The following is a 24,457-nucleotide window of genomic DNA, read 5'->3' on the forward strand; positions in this document are numbered from 1 at the left end:
CAAGAAGAAGATAGAACAATTATAAATATACATGCACCCAACATAGGAGCACTGCAATATGTAAGACAAATGCTAACAAGTATGAAAGGGGAAGTTAACAATAACACAATAATAGCGGGAGACTTTAATACCCCACTCACACCTATGGATAGATCAACTAAACAGAAACTTAACAAGGAAACACAAACTTTAAATCATACAATAGATCAGTTAGACCTAGTTGATATCTATAGGTCATTTCACCCCAAAACAAAATGAATTTCACCTTTTTCTCAAGCGCACATGGAACCTTCTCCAGGATAGATCACATCCTGGACCATAAATCTAGCCTTGGTAAATTCAAAAAATTGAAATCATTCCAAGCATGTTTTCTGACCACAATGCAGTAAGATTAGATCTCAATTACAGGAAAAAAAAAAAACTATTAAAAATTACAACATATGGAGGCTAAACAACACACTGCTGAATAACCAACAAATCGCAGAAGAATTCAAAATACGCATAGAAATGAATGAAAATGAAAACACAACAACCCAAAACCTATGGGACACTGTAAAAGCAGTGCTAAGGGGAAGGTTCATAGCAATACAGGCTTACCTCAAGAAACAGGAAAAAAATAACCTAACTCTACACCTAAAGCAACTAGAAAAGGAAGAAATGAAGGACCCCAGGGTTAGTAGAAGGAAAGAAATCTTAAAAATTAGGGCAGAAATAAATGCAAAAGAAACATAAGAGACCATAGCAAAAATCAACAAAGCAAAAATCTGGTTCTTTGAGAAGATAAATAAAATTGACAAACCATTAGCCAGACTCATCAAGAAACAAAGGGAGAATAATCAAATCAACAAAATTAGAAATGAAAATGGAGAGATCACAACAGACAACACAGAAATACAAAGGATCATAAGAGACTACTATCAGCAACTATATGCAAATAAAATGGACAACTTGGAAGAAGTGGACAATTTCTTAGAAAAGTACAACTTTCCAAAACTGAACCAGGAAGAAATAGAAAATCTTAACAGACCTATCACAAACATGGAAACTGAAACTTTAATCAGAAATCTTCCAACAAACAAAAAGCCCAGGATGAGACAGCTTCACAGCTGAGTTCTACCAAAAATTTAGAGAAGAGCTAACACCTATCCTACTCAAACTCTTCCAGAAAATTGCAAAGGAAGGTAAACTTCCAAACTCATTCTATGAGACCATCATCACCCTAATACCAACACCTGACAAAGGTGCCACACACACACACAAAAGAAAACTACAGGCCAATATCACTGATGAACATAGATGCAAAAATCCTTAACAAAATTCTAGCAAACAGAATCCAACAACATATTAAAAAGATCATACATCATGACCAAGTGGGCTTTATCCCAGGGATGCAAGGATTCTTCAATATCCGCAAATCAATCACAAATAATACCCCACATTAACAAATTGAAAAATAAAAACCATATAATTATCTCAATAGATGCAGAGAAAGCCTTTGACAAAATTCAACATCCATTTATGATAAAACCCTTTCTCTTATGATAAAAGAGAAAGCAGAAATAGAAGGAACATACCTCAACATAATAAAAGCTATATATGACAAACCCACAGCAAACATTATCCTCAATGGTGAAAAATTGAAAGCATTTCCCCTAAAGTGAGGAACAAGACAAGGGTGCCCACTCTCACCACTACTATTCAACATAGTTTTGGAAGTTTTGGCCACAGCGATCAGAGCAGAAAAAGAAATGAATCCAGATTGGAAAAGAAGAAGTAAAACTCTCACTGTTTGCAGATGACATGATCCTCTACATAGAAAACCCTAAAGACTCTACCAGAAAATTACTAGAGCTCATCAATGAATATAGTAAAGTTGCAGGATATAAAATCAACACACAGAAATCCCTTGCATTCCGATACACTAAAAATGAGAAAACAGAAAGAGAAATTAAGGAAACAATTCCATTCACCATTACAACGAAAATAATAAAATACTTAGGAATATATCTACCTAAAGAGACAAAAGACCTATGTAGAAAATTATAAAACACTGGTGAAAGAAATCAAAGAGGACACATATAGATGGAGAAATATACCATGTTCATGGATTGGAAGAATCAATATAGTGAAAATGAGTATACTACCCAAAGCAATCTATAGATTCAATGCAATCCCTATCAAGCTACCAACGGTATTTTTTCAGAGAACTAGAAAAATAATTTCACAATTTGTATGGAAATAAAAAGAAACCCAAATAGCCAAACAATCTTGAGAAAGAAGAATGGAACAGGAGGAATCAACCTGCCTGACTTCCGTCTCTACTACAAAGGCACAGTCATCAAGACAGTATGGTACTGGCACAAAGACAGAAATATACATCAATGGAACAAAGTAGAAAGCCCAGAAATAAATCCACAAACCTATGGACACCTTATCTTTGACAAAGGTGGCAAGAATATACAATGGAGAAAAGGCAATTTCTTTAACAAGTGGTGCTGGGAAAACTGGTCAACCACTTTCAAAGAATGAAACTAGAATATTTTCTAACACCATACACAAAAATAAACCCAAAATGGATTAAAGATCTAAATGTAAGACCAGAAACCATAAAACTCGTAGAGGAAAACATAGGCAAAACACTCTCTGACATAAACCACAGTAGGATCCTCTATGACCCACCTCCCAGAATATTGGAAATAAAAGCAAAAATAAATGGGACCTAGTTAAGATTAAAGGCTTCTGCACAACACAGGAAACTACAAACAAGGTGAGAAGACAGTCTTCAGAATGGGGGAAAATAATAGCAAACAAAGCAACGGACAAAGAATTAATCTCAAAAATATACAAGCAACTCCTGCAGCTCAATTCCAGAAAAATAAACGATCCATTCAAAAAGTGTTCCAAGAACTAAACAAACATTTCTCCAAAGAAGACATACAGATGGCTAACAAACATGAAAAAATGCTCAACATCATTCATTATCAGAGAAATGCAAATCAAAACCACAATGAGGTACCATTTCATGCCAGTCAGAATGGCTGCTATCCAAAAGTCTACAAGCAATAAATGTTAGAGAGGGTGTGGAAAAAAGAGAACACTTTTACACTGTTGGTGGGAATACAAACTAGTACAGCCACTATGGAGAACAGTGTGGTGATTCGTTAAAAAACTGAATATAGAACTGCCATATGACCCAGCATTCCCACTGCTGGGCATACACACCGAGGAAACCAGAGTTGAAAGAGACACGTGTACCCCAATGTTCATCGCAGCACTGTTTATAATAGCCAGGACATGGAAGCAACCTAGATGTCCATCAGCAGGTGAATGGATAAAAAAGCTGTGGTACATATACACAGTGGAGTATTACTCAGCCATTAAAAAGAGTACATTTCAATCAGTTCTAATGAGGTGGATGAAACTGAAGCCTATTATACAGAGTGAAGTAAGCCAAAAAGAAAAACACCAATACAGTATACTAACACATATTTATGGAATTGAGAAAGATGGTGATGATAACCCTGTATGCAAGACAGCAAAAGAGACACAGATGTATAGCACAGTCTTTTGGACTCTGTGGGAGAGGGTGAGGGCAGGATGATATGGGAGAATGACATTGAAACATGTAAATTATCATATGTGAAACGAATCGCCAGTCCAGGTTTGATGCATGATACAGGGTGCTCAGGGCTGGTCCACTGGGATGACCTAGAGGGATGGGATGGGGAGGAAGGTGGGAAGGGGGTTCAGGATGGGGAACACATATACACCCGTGGCAGGTTCATATCAATGTATGGCAAAACCAATACAATATTATAAAGTAAAAAAAAAAATAAATGAATAAAACTGAAAACACACACACACACACACACACACTGAATGAGTTCTGGAGATCTACTGTGCGGCAAGCAAAACAAATTTTAAAAATCACCTTAAGAAATAAAATAAGAAAAAGGTAATGAGTGAAAATATAATTAAAACAGTTAAAAATCACATCTCATTTTCAGTGTGTATGTATGTATGTGTAGTCTCTATATACGTTTATATGGCTTCCCTGGAGACTCAGACTGTAAAGAAATCTGCCTGCAATGCAAGAGACACAGATTCAATCCCTGGGTTGGTAAGATCCCCTGCAAGAGGGCATAGCAACCCACTCCAGTATTTTTGCCTGGAGAATTCCATGGGCAGAGGATCTTGGCAGGCTACAGTCCATGAGGTCGCAAAGAGTCAGACACGGCTGAGCAACTAACCCTTTCACATGTATGTATAAATAATATTAACAAAGTGCTCTCTGTGTAATAAACTCTCGGTAGAAATTTGATGACAAATAATTTGCTGATGAATATATCATGTAGCCTTTAAATGCTGTCTTTGTGAGTATAATTAAAGACTGAACAGTTCATTTTCACACGTCAAATTTTAGTCTGTGATACATGCAATAAACTTTGTAGATATTTGGCATTCCCTCTCTCTATTCTATTTAATTATTGTATTAACATTTTCCTAGTAATTTTTCTTAGCTCTTTGTGTTTTCCTTCTCTCTTAAACCACATTCAAAAGTAGGATATTCCAGGGCTCTGGTATCTGATGATAAAGCACATTCACTAAATTTTTCACAAACAATACTCATAGTTATAAAATGTGTGCACATTTTTTTAGATATTTTTGTTTGGAAGAAGTTCTTTCATCATTTGTATCCCTTTGGGATATCTCAAGACCCCAACATCTGGTTAGTGGTTTCTTGAAAAGACACACTTTTTTAATACAAAATGTTCCTTTGCTAAAAATAACAATAACAACTTAATTTTCATGTTTAGTAGCTTAAAGGATTGTATAAAATTCACTTTTCCTTAATAAATGTCAGATTTTACTTTATCACACATCAGTGCACCTGTTCTGAAATAGCATGAAATTTTAACTTAAAAATATGTATGCAAATGAAAATTTGGCAAGATAATAACAAAATGTGAAAATGTTGAAATACTCAATGAAAGCTGAAGAAATGATTTGGTAGTAGAAGCATGGATAACATAAAACATTTGTTGTATATGGAAGAGGTACAGTTTTAATATTGATAAACTTGAATCTAAGCCTTGATTTTATCACTTTCACATTGGATACCTTTTTTTTTTTTAATCCTTCTGACACTCAATTTTCTGATCTGTAAAACTGGTAGGCTCATACCTTGGACTTCTCATAAATACTTTTTTTTAAATAAATAATGCTTTAATGCTTACTCTTTGCCCAGCATTCTTCTGAGAACTTTTCAAATTGTGATCTATTTAATTTTCATGGCAGACATTTGGAGTAAGCACTTTTAGTTCCTCTTTAATGAAAAAGAGACAGAGAGATTTAAGCATGGTTATTTTTCACCTAGAAACCCTCAGTCAGTGACATACCAAGGTAGGTCAGTTGAGATAGGCCATTCCGGGTTCCTATTAGGAGATAATTTAAAATTAATAATGTTGTTGTTCAATTGCTCAGTCATTGTCTGACTCTTTGCAACCCCATGGATGGCAGCATGCCAGGGTTCTCTGTGCTTCACCATCTCCCAGAGCTTGCTCAAATTCATGTTCATTGAATCGATGATGCCATCCAACCATCTCATCCTCTGTTGTCCCCTTCTCCCGCCTTCAATCTTTCGCAGCATCAGGGTATTTTCTAATAAGTTGGCTCCTTACATCAGGTGGCCAAAGTACTGGAGCTTCAGCTTCAGGATCAGCCCTTCAATAAATAATCAGGGATGATTTCCTATAGGATTGACTTAATTAAATTAATAATGAAAGTGAAAGTGAAGTTGCTCAGTCATGTCCAACTCTTTGTGACTCCATGGACTGTAGCCTACCAGGCTCCTCCATCCATGGGATTTTCCAGGCAAGAGTACTGGAATGGACTTCCATTTCCTCATCCAGGGGATCTTCCCAACCCAGGGATCGATCCCAGGTCTCCTGCATTGCAGACAGATGCTTAACCATCTGAGCCACCAAGGAAGCCCCAAATTAAATTAATATTAATAATTTATTATTGAGTAAATTAATAAATTTATTATTAAATTTAAGTTAATAATAAAACCAACTAAAAGTTGGTCTACATTTTATTATCATCAGGCAATAGCAGTTCTAAACAACCTATGAGATATTATTCCCCTCAGAATGGATCACTTTTATCCTCCATTCCTAAATACTCATTTCCATCTATATTCTAGGATTACAGATAGTCTTGAATGAGTTTGTACATGTAATATGTATGTAATAGTATTAATAATATACAGTATAGTTAATGTGTACATAGTATATATATATACACACATACACATGCACATATATGCATGCACAGATACACACCTTTCTCTCATGATAATTAATGTATTAGTGACATCTGCATTTTGCCTTTATACTATACACATGATGTTCACTGGAGATTAGACCATTTAGTAAAATTTTCATCTGTACTTTCCTCACCACATACTTCCTTTTCAGAACACGTGAATAGAAATTTTCAGATGAAGTTGTGGTTTAAAATATATGGCTCTTAATATAATCATAATAAAAACAACAACAAAAACAGACAAATCTCACCTCCACCATTACTTGTTATGTAACATTGGCTTTCACTGCATATGAGCATCAGTTCTTTTTTTTAAACTGCAGAAACAGGTGGAACAACACTTACAATGCAGGGTATGTCCTTGCTTATATCAATGGTGCTCAAAAATATTGCTCCGTTCAAATCTTCCTTTTTTTATTCCACTTCTCCAAAGATGAAAATACCTTAAAATAGTCCCACAGAGTAGCAGTCTTTAAATTTCTTCTCCAGTGGGTTACTGTCTTTAGAAAGACTCTAAATAAGATTTGGAGATGGATTCAATTTCAGTATCTGCAGGTGAAGTCTGGCCTAACTAGCACACATAACAGATTCATCCAGATGAGATTATAACTGGGAGTCTGTAAATTTCTGGGTATGCTTATGTCAGTGTCATGAGGCATCTGGGAAGCAAGCCTGTTCATTTTTGAAAAAAGGCACCAAAAAATTTCCAGTATGTTTTTATTATATAGTTATTTTGGAATAAAGGACAAACAAAAGCTATATTTCAACATTAAAAAGATGTTGATGTATACTCAGATTTTTTTGTGTATGCCAAAAGAAATAGAACATTCCCTTGCAAGAGTGTGTACTGAAATGAAATAAAACAAATGGTTCTTTATTTATTTATGTAAGGCTAGACTTTGGGTATATTGCATCATTTAAGCTTCATCCTTACACTTCATTACCTACTAAAAATGAGCCCTGCTTGTAAGTATTTGTATAATCAGTGATGAGCTGTGCTTTGAAATGGAGTGCTGCAGATTAAGCAGTAGAAGAAGAAAAAAGGAAAATTGTACTTGATCTTTTGGAATATCAGAGAATAATTACTTCAAAATAGGGAATTTCCTCAACTCCAAGTTCAAAAATCTTAGGAATACTCTATTTCCCCAGTGTACTGACCCACAGATCACATGTTGATAGCTTGGAAATAGCATTTCCAGTTGTTAAAACAGATTTTTTTTAATTTTGGAATTTAGGAAGAGCTGGAAGTCAAATTTGAAGGCCTTTGTCCTTGGATTTTCTCCTTTTTCAGTGGGATAAAATTCAAATTCCGTTTAGCTTAACACTAAATAGCCACCACAACTTGTCTGGGCCTGAGCCTGGAGGGCTACAGTCCATGGGGTCACAAAGAATTGGACACAACTGAATGAGTAACATGCCATGCACACACGCACACACATGCATGTGTGCGCGTGCACACACACAGGCACACACACACACACCCCTTCCTTCATACTGCTTTCCTTTCTCAAACCCTCACTCTGGCTGGGGTGGGATCTGTACTGCTCCCTCCCACCTCTATCAAAATGAAATATGTGTTTTTATGGCTTCTATGCCTTTGTAGAGGCTGTTCTTCCTACTAACAATCCCCCTCTGTTTCTCCCTAGACATTCATTAAGTCTGAGTTTAACTTTTACTTTTCCCATGAAAAATTTTATCTCCCCTCTAAATTGCAGCATTCTTTCCTGCAAAATAAACCCATGGAGTTCATATAATGTATATTGAAATTATTTCTTAAAACTTTGCTAAACTTTACCACATACATACATTCTATCATTCCAACCACATGGCATGCCCCTTAGGATAAATAGTATGGATTTGACGTTGTTCAGTATGCTCACCATGGTGGTATGAGAAATGTAGGCACAGAGTGTTAGGTGTGGAAGGAGGGGAGCATTACAGTGCTGTGCTATACCTCTTCAGACTATTTGGCATATACAATTTGAGTTTTAGTTTCAGTGGAGACTTCCTGCACTTCAGTGCGAGGCTTTGTGCTTCAGTACAGTTTATCTGAGAGCTCTGTATTGGAATTTGTCACAAAGTACAAATATTTAAAATGTGAAATGGGTTTCTTTTTTACACTATTTCTTGGGTTATATTTTCCTAGGGTAACTCAAGGGGACAGGGTTATGACTGGACAAGATAAAGATTTAAGCATTTCTATTCCCCTAGCTGGCAACATCTGACACTTCCCCCAATTTCCAGGACATGTAACAGTGAAGAATAGGTATCCCTAGGCACTTTTGGGGAATGAGTGTGGGAACATGTCAGGTTGGGAAATGTAAGTCAACTATCTGGCCTTTAGCCACATGCTCCCCTTTCCTCTGACAGAGCATTGTTAAAGAGAAGGATTGCCTCTGGACTATTAGATGAAAGACAATTTGGGACCTCAGATTGTCCAGAAGTGACCGCCACTAATCCATATCAGAGTTTTGAGAGAATTAGAAACACCCTGGTCTTGCCCAAAGCACTAAAGTTTAGGGAGCTGAAAGTGGGCTCATTTCAGTGTCCACTTATCCGCATGGCAGGGTGCTCTTGGGCAGGATAGAACCTACATAAATACTGAGGTATTCAAGGCAGACCTCATGAGAATATACAGAGCATGTGAATATGTTGGTTTAATTTTTTTGTCTTTTTTTAAAAGTATTTTTCCCCATGAGAACTGCCATTGTGTAAAGTATAATTAAATATAAACATTATACTTTCTAATCTTATAATTTCCTGATAAATATACTTGATAAAATAGTCTGTAGATTATATTACAGTCTATTGCAGTTGGCTCTCCTGGCCTCCTATTTATTTACCACAACTCTATTTTATCATTTTTAGGATGGAAATAACCTGATCTTAATTCTTTGAATAAAAAGAGGTTGGCAAACTTCTTTTATGAGTAAATGGAAAGGGTTTTGCAAGGCAGCATATGTAAAAAGGAAACATAAATCCTAACCCTTCACTTTCTTAAAAGGGAATTAAGGTCAGCATTCTTAGAGCAGCCAACTGAAGTGGTGCTGAGTTCAGACACTCTTTGGAAATGGAACCAAACAGCTGACTTTCACTAGAGAAAAAGCCATTTCAAGAGTTGGGTGTTAAGCACTGGTGATATCTTTCCAAGTCTTTAAATAGGTCACCTGTCTCTTAAAAGAATAATGAGAGACTCCCCCCCCCCCAAAGAAAAGAATTATCACAACCCTCATTTATTTAATTCTTTATTTATACTCTATTGTAAGATAAAGTAAGTCAGATTTTCCCCAAAAGCCTAAGTTATCCCTTAGGGGAAAGTGAGGCATTTAGAAAAATCTAGTAAGTCTTCGGGCTTCCCTGGTAGTTCAGCTAGTAAAGAATCCATTTGCAATGTGGGAGACCCCGATTCGATCCCTGGGTTGCAAAGATCCCCTGGAGGAGTGCATGGCAACCCACTCCCATATTTTTGCCTACAGAATCCCCATAGACAGAGGAGCCTGGTGGGCTGCAGTCCAAGGGGTTGCAAAGAGTCAGACACAACTGAGTAACTCAGCACAGTAAGTCTTCAGTCCATCAGAAATTGATGATGCACTGAAGAAGATATTCAAGAGAGCCTCAGAAAGAAAATCAGGGTAGACCATATCAGACTTGTGTTTCTCCAGGCTCAAATGGCAAGTAGCATCTTTTTAGAGAAGAAATGCTTCTAGGAATGCTTTCTCATGGACATCATTTCACTCCTTAAATATACATTTCATCTTCGAACATAATAAACATGATCGTACTCAGATGCCCCATCAATGCATCTGTGATCCAGTTCCCTCTGTGGTCAGTTGTCTGTTTTTCACATTTCAGCATATTTCAGAATTAAACTTCTCTATCTTAAATATGATGTTATGACTTACACATACAATGGCAGAAAGATAGTGTTCCTTTAAAACTTTATGTATTTTCTTCTGATTACGTAAAATGAATTCTTCTTTCCACAAAGCTCAATCTATTTTGTACTTGACTAAAAATAGCCTTAAAGCTAATTCCCACTTAAGAGAGTAGGGAATTGAGATACTGAAAAGAGCAGTTAGGAAATGGAAAAGGATTTACACTTTGTCAAAGAGGCCATTATTAGCACCTTATCACAGCAATAACATAAACTCTTTGTAAATTTAGTTTTGACAGCATTGGGATTATCACATTTTTCTATCTGAGATAAACTTTTGTCTGTATTCATCATTTATATAACTGCCTCAAACAATTTAGCTTGACAATAAACTAATTCACATTTTAATTGCATATGATAGTTTACAAAGCCTTCACAATGATACCTGGCTGTGTCTGGTAATCAGGCTCATGTTTTCTGCTTGGTGCTTCTAGGTGCATGTATAGCAAATAAAACACACAGATCCAGGGAAAATATATATCACATGTAGTGCTGGTGAGCTAGTAACCAAGAGGAAAGTACATTTTGTTGTTTCTACCTTACAAGGGAGCAAATGAGAGTCAGAATTTGATTCTAGTCTTTAATAGGTGATTGAATCTATATGAGACCTTCTTTTCTCTGGACCATGGTCTTTAAAGAAAAGAAATTTCAGGAAAATGGTAGCCATGGTCCTTTCCAGGGTGTGCTTTATGAGAATGTCTGTTTGTGCTTTGTAAATATAGCCAAATTTAAGTTATTTGGTAAATAGTAGAGTTAAAATAAAATTAGCAATTTCAGCCTCTGCCTCTTAATACAATTCTGGATAAAAGTTAGATAAATCAATTTGGCTTTATACTATTATTGTAATTTTAGGAGCACCAAAGAGGTCACATCTTAAATAACCCCACATTTCCTAAAGTCATTTTCTTACATCCTCTTACTAACTATACACACACACTTGTTCAAAAATTGTAACAATTATTTATATCAATGGTTCTTAACTAGGCATGATCTTGACTTCCAGTAAACATTTGGCAATGTCTGGAAACATTTTTGATTGTCACAGCAGGGTTGCCATTGGTGTCTAGTGGTTGGAAGCCAGTAACGCTGCTGAACATTCTAGTGCGTAAGATACACTGCAACGTATTCACACACACACACACACACACACAAAAACACTGTCCTGACTAATGTCAGTATGCTGAAGTTGAGAAGCTCTGTTTAAATTTATTGATAATTGAACAATGATCTTAACATCATAAAACAAGTTACTTTTTTTTTCTAGAAGTTTCAGTTTAAGTTCATATGACAGAAGTAAGATACATGTATTTTCAATTATAAAACCTTTACTTCAGCTTATAATGCTGCACAAGATCCCAAGTCAGTATTTAATTGAGTAAACAAGTGTCTTTTAGAAATTAAAATAGAAGAGTAGTAAATTAGAAATCACTCATTCGTGCCTTTGTGTAAATTAATGCAACAAGAAGTTATTGGTGGGAAAGAGACTTGGGTGGATGCCATGGTAGAACGCAGTGAGAAGCTGTTGGAGGGAAACACCTAGATGGTTGCCATGGTAGAGGGGTTTAGGCAGCTGGATGACAGTATGAGAGTCTTAAGCACTCCTTAGGGGAAGAGAGATTCAGGAAGGATGATGGTGCCCAGTTTGACTACTTTTCAAATTTCAAAGACTAGCGACTGAACTGAACTGAACTGAACTGAACCCCACCATGAGCTACAAAAAATAGCAGAACTCACATATGTGAGTTTCAGTTCTCTTCTCTTTTCTAATTCAACCTCAAGTGGGATGTCAGTGATTTTTAAAACAGCCAATAATTAATTGAGGAGAATAAGAGTAAAGGAGATGGTGATGAATTATAGATTGGTTGCCAAGTTGTTATAGTAACTGCTTGAGTTTAGGACAGCTTCTTATCTAGACTATATAGTTTGACTTCAAAATCTAATTTAAAACTATTAGATTTCCTATGCCATTCATGGTTTAGTTTGCTTCTCTTTTTTCTTTAGTGTTTTCCAGTCTGAGTTTTCTGTTACCTTTCCATTATTGCCATTAAAGTTTCTGTGTAACACATACAGACAAAAACCCTATTGAGTTAGTATCCTACAGAGTTTATGATCTACTTATATTGTGTCTTGTTGTCTAACAAATTGTGCCAAAATTTAGTAGTTTAAAAACAAACATTTATCATCTCACATAGCTTCTGAGAATCACAGATCTGGATCTGGGGGCAATTTAACTGAGTGTTTCTGGCTCTAGGTCCTTTGTGAGGTTACAGTCAAGCCTCTTAACTGGGGCTGCAGGCTCTGAAGACCTGACTGAGATGGAGGACCCATTCTGAGCTCATCACCTGGCTGCTGGTCAGAGGCTTCAGTTTCTCACTATGTGGACCTCTCTGTGGGGGTGCTTATGACAGGACTTGCCCCAGAGTGAATAGTGGTGGAAGAGCAAAGAAGCCATAGTGTCTTATCTGGAGCGACCCACGTCTCTTCTGCCCTGTTCTCTTTGTCACACAGACAACTCTAGTAGAGTGTAGGAAAAGATTAACCATGAATACAAAGAACAAGAAGAGGGGATCACTGGATCATCTTATAGGCTGATTACCATGCTGATATTGTCTTTCAATATAATAACCATCCAGAATCCTTCCTATTGCAATGTCTGTATGTAACAACATACAAATAAGCTCTGTAACTGGTCACTTAAAATAATGATAGCAAGTTTTATTGGGGGAAAAAAGTGTTCTAAAAAGAACTTCATTGAATTTGTAGAAAATATGTACAATGATCATTTAAAAAAAAATAAGTTAGATTCTGCTAGTTTCTTTATTGTACAGAAAGTTTTTGTGCTCCTTAAGTCAGAAGCCCGTCTAGTCTGCCCTGAATATCAACTTTAGGCTTTTTGGTGGTATATGGAGTGTGATTTTGAGTGAGAGTTAGAAAAGATTGACTTTTAAACCCTGATTTTTCCGTTTCCTGGCTGCACAGTCAGAGCCAAGTTTTAAATGCTTCATCCATAAAATAGATGTATATAGCACTCATCTCTAATGGTTGTTTTGAGGTCTAAGGCTATGATGTGAACGAACTATTCAGCACATTTCCTCACGCATAGTGAGGGCATAATAAATAGTAGCCATGAACATCAGCTTCCAGTCCAGTGTCTTTTTGAACATCATGACCATTAATAGGTTGTGAAACTAAAATAATTGTTTCGGTCAACTTTTTTTGGAAAAATGAAATAAAATTGAACAGTACAGAAAATATAAAAATCTCAGAGTATCAGAGACCTGAGTTATAATTCTTAGCTGTGTCACTGAAGTAAATATTGTTTCATTAAACTTGTTTCTTATTTGTGTCTACATGCAAGCTTGTGTGTGTGTGTATGTTTGTGTGTGTGTGTACGTGTGTGATATTTGTTCCTTATCCTGATTAAAACTATACCTTTTACTATGGATCCTTGGAAGAAGAACTATGACAAATCTAGACAAACAAAGTAGAGAAATCACTTTGCTGACAAATATCCATATAGTCAAAACAATGGTTTTTCCGCTAGTCATGAATGAGGTGAGGGTTGAGACCGTAAGGAAGGCTGCACGCCAAAGAATTGATGCTTTTAAATTGTGGTTCTAGAGAAGACTCTTGAGACAGAAAGGAGTTCAAACTAGTCAATCCTAAAGGAAATCAACCCTGAATATTCATTGGAAGGACTGATGCTGAAGCTGAGGCTCCCTCCCATACTCTGGCCACCTGATGAGAAGTGCAAACTCATTGGGAAAGACCGTGATGCTGGGAAAGAATGAGGGCAGGAGGAGAAGAGCCAGTAGAGGATGAGGTGGTTGGATGGCATCACTGACTCAAAGGACATGAATTTGAGCAAACTCCAGAAAATAGTGAAGGACAGGGAAGCCTGGTGTGCTGCAGTCTATGGTGTTGCAGAGTCGGACGTAACTTTGCAACTGAACGACAACACTCAAAAAATTAAGAAAGCCACTACTTTAGCCTTACTTTGTGTTTTCTTTTGAGAATAATCATCAACCTTATTCTGTTCTAGTGAGTTTATCCCTCTGAATATTTTGGAAATTGGACTATTTAATACCTCTTTGCTGGAGAGCCTCTTCTTTAGAATTGCATCTAAAGATGAAGTTCCAGTACACACAGAGCCATGATCTTCCTGTATTATACCATTAGATGTGCCCCAGACCAGTGTGTGACTCATTTCTTTGTACCCAATAGCATGGTCATTGTAGATGCATTAATGGTAGGTGTCACAGGAAGCTCAGAAATCTCAAAAGACCTATTTGGAATCTTTTATGTAGCAAGTTTCCACAGGGACTTTTTTAGTCATATGGTTAAATAAAGACGTGCTAAGTCCCCAAGGTTTATGAAATTGTAAACGTCAATCTGTCTCAAAGGAAGCGTGCTTTAAATGGAAGAAACTACACTTGAGGCCTTACATTCTCAAGTTGGCCAAATGTCCAGTAGTGAACCATGCAAGTAAATGCTGTTTATATTGTTTTAATATATTTTCTTTGTCTTAAATTTTTATTGATAGTTATCACTGGTGGTTTGTAATGCTTCATCTTCAATTTATCAGTTAATTTATCTGAAAACAAAACAAAACCTAAACACTTATAATACTGTTGCTTTCAGATCCCTGTCATCATAAGTAAAGTGAATACTTTTATAATGTGAATAATTTTATACTTTATCTGCTTTTAAGTCAGATGTTCAGCTGGTTGAACTAGCTATAATGTCTAAAATTTTAAAGATAAAGACTTTTCTTTCTCTTTTGTAACCTTCCCCTAATTCCACCCTCCTCTCCCTGGCCCCAGTATTTTTATGAAAGACATCTGGGAACTTTATTCACTGTAGTCTTACACTTTATTCCTTGCTGGCCTAGCAATTCAGAGCCTAATCATCATCAAAATCATAATTGTAGATATTTTTGGGTTAAAATTGCTCAAGGAGAAAGTTTCCTCTGAAGGTTTGAAACAACTAGCACATGTTGTACAAGAGGTTTCTTTACACCCTGTGGCCATAATGTCTGGAAGAATTACTGAATATATGTAATAAATGGCTTTCTGACATTACATTAAAATACAATAAAATATTATTATCTGTTCCCAGACATTTTGGCCACCCTACAGTACATGGATTTCTGAGACAGTGTAAATAGGAAAGATACTTACACTTCTGTAAAAATGAAGATTTGCAAAACTGTTTAGCATTAGGCAAGCAGTAGTATCAGAGACTGACAACATGCTTTAATGAGTCTTTTATCTTTGTATGCCTGTGGTTTACAAAATATTTTTACTTTAGCTTTATAAAACTGTTTTGATGTACATCTAGTGTACAGATGAGGAAATCAAGGCTCAGAATAGTGAAGCAGCTTGTTCATTGTCACAATGCTCAGTGGTAGGAAGCTATGTCTCTAAGAACAAATTCCTCTTTAATTTTTTCTTTTTAACTCTACCATACCATCACTTAGTCAGGTTTCCCTGGTGGCTCAGATGGTAAAGACTCTGCCTGCAATGCAGAGAGAGAACCTGCAGAGATCCAGGTTCGATCCCTGGGTCAGGAAGAGTACCTGGAATAGGGAACGGCCACCCATTCCAGTATTCTTGCTTGGGAAATCCCATGGACAGAGGAGCCTGCAGGCTATAGTTCATGTGGTCACAAAGAGTTGGACACAACTGAGCAACTAACACTTTCATTTTCACTTTTCACCATCTCTTACGTCCATATCTGCTGAGAAAGTTGAAACCCATTCCTTTCCATTAGAAACATTTTATTTTTCAATGTAGGTCTTTTTATAATATTGCCTTTTTAATCCTTGAACAATACTATGTTGTAGGTACATTATTATTCCCATTTTCTAGATGCAGAAGCTGAGGCACAGAGAGGGAAGGCAATTTACTTAACCTTACACAGTTAATCAATTGCCAGTATAAAGCTATCAGAATCCAAAACTTGCTCTTTTATCTCATACACTGCTTCTTCTCATATACTGGTGGCTATAAATCTGAATTCAGTAAGGGAAGTAATGCAATGGCTAGTTTGAACCATTAATTATCTTCTCATTGAGATATATATATATATATATACACTGGAGAATTTTCACTTCTAACAGATTTTCAAACTGCTTCTCCTAACATGACTCTCAACCAAAGTATAAGTATCTGTCGTTTGTATAACATCTTAGAGCTGACCACATGTTTTCACATACTTATTTCATTGATCATGACAACAAACTTACGAGATACTTCAGTTCAGTTCCTCAGTCATGTCTGACTCGTTAGGACCCCATGAATCGCAGCACACCAGGCCTCCCTGTCCATCACCAACTCCCGGAGTTCACTCAGACTCACGTCCATCGAGTCAGTGATGCCATCTAGCCATCTCATCCTCGGTCGTCCCCTTCTCCTCCTGCCCCCAATCCCTCCCAGCATCAAAGTCTTTTCCAATGAGTTAACTCTTTGCATGAGGTGGCCAAAGTACTGGAGTTTCAGCTTCAGCATCATTCCTTCCAAAGAAATCCCAGGGCTGATCTCCTTCAGAATGGACTGGTTGGATCTCCTTGCAGTCCAAGGGACTCTCAAGAGTCTTCTCCAACACCACAGTTCAAAAACATCAATTTTTCGGCGCTCAGTACTTAGGACAGATATAATTAACAGGATGATTTTCCTGATGAGAAATATTTATCTCAGAGGAGAAAAAGACTATACAGTTTGTATGGCTGACAAGTGAAAAAAAATCACCCAAATCTCCTGATGATACATCCTGGGAGCTCTCCGTGAAAACGATAGTGAAGTTGCTCAGTCGTGTCCGACTCTTTGCGACCCTATGAACTGTAGCCTACCAGGCTTCTCCGTCCATGAGATTTTCCAGGCAAGAGAACCAGAGTGGGTTGCCTTTTCCTTCTCCAGGGGATCACCCAGGGATCAAACCCAGGTCTCCCACATTGCAAGCAGATGCTTTACTCTCTGAGCCACCAGGGAAGCCCGTAACACTATGTTAAAGATTACCCAGCACCCCATAAGGTTCCACCTGCTTATGCAGGTTTACCAAGAGTTTTCTTCCTCTTTGGAAGAAGTCAGATAGGCCATAATGAATCTTAACTTTTGATAGGAGAAACCCTTAAATCTGGGCTAATAAGACATCATGTGTAGATGTGTATTAGTACAGACTTTGGACTCTGGATTTAGAAAAGGCACAGCAAGAATTCTGGTTCTGCTGTGAGCTCTAATTCACTGTTTCTTTGGTGGAAGTTAGCCTATTTTTTTGATTCTCCATTTCTACAGATGAAAATGTCGTGAGAAAACAAATGTATGATATCCTGCTATGATGATGATTTTCTGGCAAACTCCTTAAATTTTTAATGTAACATATCTCATGCTGTGGCATGAAAATGCTTGGCTTTAAGAAGTCAAGAATGTAAAAGACCTACCTCAGTGACATCCTAGGATATGTAATTTTGGAGTTTCACAGTTTCCAGGAAATAATGATGCTGATAAAATTTTAATATAAAAAGCCATGATAAAACTGTGAATGCTGACAGAAATCAGTCCTGGGTGGGAATTCACATCAGAACAGAAGAGAGGCTGATTAAACATGTACATTTTACAAATTATATTTGTGCTCAGTCATGTTGTGCTAACTGAGAAAACTACCAAACTATTTCTTCTGTATGAGTATATGGAATAAAACTGTAATGGATTTCATAAACTTGGGGTATATATTTCACAGTCCTGTATAGGCAATTTATATTCTAATCATTACCACATTAAATAATGTCTGCTTATATACTGTCTTTCTCACTAGACAAGGACTAGTCAAGAACTATATATTTTGCATCTTATATTCATGATACAAGGCTTCTTAACATAGAAAACATATAAAAGTGACTCAAGAGATGTTTACCTAACTGGGTTTTTCTCACATAATAAAGTATACATACACACACACACGTATATATATATACACATTTATATTATGTAAACATACATAATTACACACCTACATCTATGCATGTCCTTTATGTCTTTGTTGATATATAATCTACTATCTATAATCTTACACCTACTTGATAAGATGTGACTTTTTAAAGGGAAACAATTAGTCTACTTCTGTATCATATATATATATATATTCTGATTCATTGTTTTGCAGATTTAGTTGTAAATATACCTTTAGTTTTAACAACTGAAAATTTTTGAGCAAAGATTTAGTTCAGCGATTTTAATTTATATATAGTTCAACCAGTTTTAATAACCTCAAAAGCAACCTAAAGAGAGCCTTGTTTGAAGTGTTTTGATGAAAATTTATTGGTAAGCTTATTTTAAATCACAATATTAGAGTATATAATAAGCTTTCAATGATTATATGAACATTAGATTAAGTATTTCACTTGGCATTTGTGTTGTTTTGAAGAGGTAATAGAATAATGAACCAGAGAATGAACCTATCCACATGCTATAGGAAGTTGATATCTCTTTTGGTTGAGTAAATGAAAGAAAATACTAATACTTTTCAGTAAGGATAGTTAATGAGGCAATAAAAAGCATATCATCATGGAGCTGAGGAAAGAGTCACCTTGTCATATAAAATTACTACTTCATGTTCAGTTTAGAAAGGCATCAAAGTTTAGGTGGGTTTAGGGAGGCCTACTGCATGTCGGCCCAATCATTCTTTCAGTATTCCTCAGCATGATAGTGGTGAAGGGGATTTTTTTATTTTATTTAAAAAAGGAGAACAGTGAATGAAGAGTTGTTGCTGTGCTTTACCACTGGAAGGTGATGATCGTTAAGTACTCTTATTTTCCCCATTCCCCCACACTAGTGGCAACTCTAATGGCTTTACGATCAGGACAGCTTCCCTTAGTAACTTAAAGTAAAAGAGAGGTAGGTTAATTGGAGATTATGAGTTCTGGATAAAGGTCTTGAAACTACACTTAAAGAATAAAGTGAAGTGAAGTTGCTCAGTCATGTATGACTCTTTGCGACCTCATGGATTGTAGCCTACCAGACTCCTCCATCCATGGGATTTTCCAAGCAAGAATACTGGAGTGGGTTGTCATTTCCTTCTCCAGGAGATCTTCCCAACCCAGGGGTTGAATCCAGGTCTCCTTCATTGTAGGCAGACGCTTTACCATCTGAGCCACCAGGGAAGTCACATACTTAAAGAATAAAGTGCTAGCTTCAGCTGGATGAATTTGGGCAGCAAATGGCATGTTTGTGATCCTTGCACTAACCAAGAACCAGAAGACAACTGAAGTGGAAAGAAAATGGACAGGTATCAGACAGACTACCACTTCTAGCATTTGGGCTCTTTGACCCTGATCACATCCCTAAATTTCTCAGTTTTACCATTTCACCAATGTAAGATGGTAACAATACCTATTCAAAAGGACTGCTGTGAGGAATAATTAAAGCTCACTGACACACAGTGAAGTGAAAGTCACTCAGTTGTGTCCGACTCTTTGAGGCCCCATGAACTATACATCCATGGAATTCTCCAGGCCAGAATACTGGAGTGGGTGGCCTTTCCCTTCTCCAGGGGATCTTTCCAACCCAGGAATCCCACCCAGGTCTCCCGCATGGCAGATGGGTTCTTTACCACCTGAGCCACCAGGGAAGCCCCATTGACATAGGAAACGCTCAGTAAAGGATGGCTGCTATTCTAAGCTTTCCACAAAACCCTTCCCCTTCAAAGAAACTACCTGTGACTGTTTCTGCTCTTTTGTTTTCTTTTGTTTATTTGTTTTCTTTGGTTCTTTTGAAGCCATGGAATTGGGGATGTGTGGATAAGGGACAGCCCTAAAGGAAAAAGAAAAAAAAAAAAAAAGCAATGGAACCAGTGGCACATCTGTGGATACAGGTTTGATCTAACTCAGCTGCCCTTAAGTTGCCACATGTATAAGTTTCCCACTGAATGGATGCATTCTAATATCTTTAGTGTCCTTCTCTTTCTTTATATCTTTTTATGAATATAAAATAAAATTGTTACTTTCTTAAAGAAAGTGGAAAATATCCAAGCCTTTTAAGAAGAAAATAAAATTTTCACCTGTATTCCCATCAGCCAGAGACATACATTGTTCACAATTCAGTCTCTTTTCTTTTTCCAATGCATACAAATGTGTACCTGAATACACTTACCATAATTGAGAACATACTACATTTATCATTTGTATACTACTTGTTATGTTAAGTAAAAGGGTATTTTTAAGGCATGGAGAGCTGGTACTTTTTCATTACTTTATACCTTAAAATCTAGACTACGCAGTCCATTCAGTGAAAAGCTCCCTAGAAAGTTGGGACAACTGTCATTATAATTTATGTCATGGTTATTTTAATATCTTAATGTAGTAATTTATGCTTGAGCAGGACTGTAGAGTGAATTTTAATTTTGGTAACTTGTTTCCTTTTTTCCCTTTTTCTTAATCTCGTAATTGCTCTCTCTGGGAAATGACTATTTGCCAAAGATAAAAATTATTGGTATGGATCCTTGAGATACAGTCTATAAATGGGAGAAGATTCATCATGCAGCTTTCTTTCTTCTCCTTAAAGAAGAAATCCTAGGGGCTTTGTGAGATGCTGAGAAACACTTTGTTCTTGTGACAGAGCTAGAACTCAGGGTAATGGATCTGATTAGAGTTTGAACTCCTTTCTTCTGGGTAAGATAAGCCTTGAGATATAAGACTGTTTTATTAGCAGTTGAAATTACTAAATCTGACTCAGTCTTACAATGCATAATAAAAAGTACACTACTAATATGGCTAAGTCTCAAAAACATAATGTTGATTAAAAAGTAAGAGTTTAAGAAGCCATACAATAAGGGACTTCCCTGGTGCCTCAGATGGTAAAGCATCTGCCTACAATGCTGGAGACCCGAGTTCACTCCCTGGGTCAGGAAGATCTCCTGGAGAAGGAAATGGCAACCCACTCCAGTATTCTTGCCTGAAAAATCCCATGGACAGAGAAGGCTGGTAGGCTGCAGCCCATGGGATCGCAGAGTCAGACACAACTTCACTTTCACTTTCACAATAAGGTAATATTTTTGTAAGTCTAGAAATTATACTTGACAGTATAACTTATTATTTTGGTATATAACTATGTAGTATAAATGCATATCAACTTCAGGATAATGGTTAATTTTGGTGCATATTTGGAGGGGGTATTTTGTCTAGATAACATTTTATTTCTTACTAAAAAAACAAATTCAAAGCAAATATGTCCAAATATGAAATCTGCTAAGTTTTAATGGTATCTTTATTGTGTCTATTGATAATATGTCATGATTTTAAAAATATTTTATGTTTGTTTCCAAGATTTAGTCTTTCTAATGAGTTAGAGCAGCCTTCTTTCAGCTAATGAAAAGCAGTTTTAAGTGTTCATTGCTTGTTGGGGATGGAATGAAATCAAAAGGAACACTTTGAGGTGATCTGTAGCTCACAAAACTAGATGAGTGAGTCTTTGAAACAAACTTTCACAGAATTCTTCTGGCAATGTATGCAGTAACGGGAGCAGGTATTTTAAACAGTTACTCATGCTCAGTGTCATTCTCTCTTGTGGTATGAGGTTAATTCTAAGAGAGACTAATTCATTGTAATGGTAATTTGGGCTCTCTTCCAAAAACACTTGAAATGTAACAAGCATCACTAGGGCACCAGAATGGTCTTTGTGAAAGAAGAAACAATGTCCAGTGTCTGTCGTCCTTTGATCAAAGTGAAGAAAAACGGGGATTTTATTTCATTTATAAGATGTCAGCAATCATTATTCCTTTCTTATGCTTTGAATGACTACTTCCAGCCTACTAATCTTTCTAGTACATGGACTAAAAGTAATTTAAATAAAAACTACTCAACAAATATTATTCGGGAAAAATTAGGTAGACCTCACATGGAATGCTTTGGAATGTGTATTATACAATGACTTTGACAGTTTTATGCCTGTGCAAGCTTATTGTACATTCCATTGAGGAATTCCATATATAGGAGAAATACACACATACATACATACATACACACATGCTCTTACCATTAATTTTGCCACAATTAAGCAGATAAAAGTTAATTTTAAAAAGCAATTATAAACTTGAGAGATTTATGGTAAATAAGAAAAGCAGATAGAGCAACTGTATTTTGAAAAAAGAAACAGCACATATGGGAAAGTAATAGCCTAAAACATCAGAATGTTGAACAGAGGGATTTTATTGTGAGCGGTTTTATTGGAATAAGGTTAGATTTTATGTGCTAATGCCTTGCAATTTTGTATGAAATACCAGAGTAAAATGATGGCATTTTTCTACCTACTAGATGAAATTAAAAGACGCTTACTCCTTGAAAGGAAAGTTATGACCAACCTAGACAGCATATTAAAAAACAGAGACATTATTTTGTCCACAAAGGTCCATCTAGTCAAGGCTGTGGCTTTTCCAGTGGTCATGTATGGATGTGAGAGTTGGACTATAAAGAAAGGTGAGCGCCAAAGAATGGATGCTTTTGAACTGTGGTGTTGAAGAAGATTCTTGAGAGTCCCTTGGACTGCAAGGAGATCCAACCAATCCATTCTATAAAGGAGATCAGTCCTGGGTGTTCATTGGTAGGACTGATTTTGAAACTGAAGCTCCAATACTTTGGCCACCTGATACAAAGAGCTGACTCATTGGAAAAGACCCTGATGCTGGGAAAGATTGAGGGCAGGAGGAGAAGGGGATAACAGAGGATGAGATGTTTGGATGGCATCACCAACTCAATGGACATTGATTTGGGTGGACTCTGGGAGTTGGTGATGGACAGGGAGGCCTGGCATGCTGCAATTCATGGGGTCACAAAGAGTCGGACACAACTGAGCGACTGAACTGAACTGAACTGAAGTGGTATTTCTTAAAATCTATAAATTCCTTAATTATTAAGGCTTTTCCATTTTTGTTACTGTGTATCTTTTATCATCTGCTAAGGATTTGGATTGCATGATCTCTCTTGCCATGTTTTCATTTAACGCAGAAGGTTTCCTTTAAGAAATGAACATCATAAGCTACTTGTTTGCATCACAGCCATTTGTCATAGGAGGAAAAATGTAGTTTGCAGAAGATGTTTCTTAGAATTATTCCATGGAGAGTCTCTTTTACCCTATCAGCTTCCCACAACCTACCATCTGTTGGGGTGGTCTCTAGTTCAGATGTCAAACTTTCTTCTTTTAAGTGAACCAGATGCGTTGATGTAGCTTGTTGAAAGTGTTAGTTGCTCAGTCATGCCTGACTCTTTGCATCCCATGGACCTCAGCCCACCAGGCTCCTCTGTCCATGTGATTTTCTAGGCAAGGATACTGGAGTGGTTTGCTATTTCCATTCCAAGGGATCTTCCTGATCCAGGGATTGAACCTGGGTCTCCACCACTACAGGTAGTCTTTACCAACTGAGCTTGCAGGGTGGTAAATTTCATTCCAGATAAGAAACTAAAAAGCATTAACTTAAAGGAACTTATTTGCAGTTTTCTGTTTGAAACAATATGTTCTTTAGTTAAAAACTATACTTTTACTGATATAAAACCATGTATACAAAGTTGCTTTGTGGTTCTTCCTTTTTTTCTGTCATCTAAGTGTATATTTGAATTTGGGAGAAAGGTTTCTCAATTGTTGGGCAGAATACTGAAGCTGCCCATGACTGTTTAACAGGCATTATCTATACTGATTAAATCTGACATGAAACATACCTCATCCAAAGGAAAGTGATCCATTAGTTATTTTAAATGGATTTCTAATGAAACAAACTACAATGAAATGAACGGAACCACAGAGTATGAATGTAAAACTTGACAACATGTAGGTTGAGAGTATAAGAATAAATGTGTGTGAGAGCGTATATGTGCAAGGAAATACACACACATACACATATACATAAGATGCACTTTTATGTTTTATTATAAAGAGTGAATTTTATGCTTAGTATGTTTGGAAATTTAGTTAAGGGCAAAGATATTATCTCCCTGAGCCTTCTAATGAATCTCATATTAAAAATCTGATAGCATGCCCTTGCCTTGTGTGTGTGGCCTTGGTGGCATGTCCATGCTTCTAACTGATTTATCTCTTGATTTCCTGAACAGCACATTCTAAGAGATGGTCAGGAAAGTCACCTTACCCAAACAAGCAGTTTTCATACTGTCATAGCCTTCCTGGCTTCCTTCTTTATCCTCCCATCCTCCAGGTT

The 24,457-nt window shown here is 36.7% G+C and overlaps 1 protein-coding gene across 1 annotated transcript in view; it reads left to right on the top strand.

Annotated features, from left to right (window-relative positions):
* ANGPT1 (angiopoietin 1) overlaps nt 1-24,457 on the top strand; it is a 298,845-nt gene that overhangs the window by 145,427 nt on the left and 128,961 nt on the right. The window lies entirely within an intron of this gene.

The sequence above is a fragment of the Budorcas taxicolor genome, chromosome 14 (genome assembly GCF_023091745.1).
Source record: "Budorcas taxicolor isolate Tak-1 chromosome 14, Takin1.1, whole genome shotgun sequence".
NCBI lineage: Eukaryota > Metazoa > Chordata > Mammalia > Artiodactyla > Bovidae > Budorcas > Budorcas taxicolor.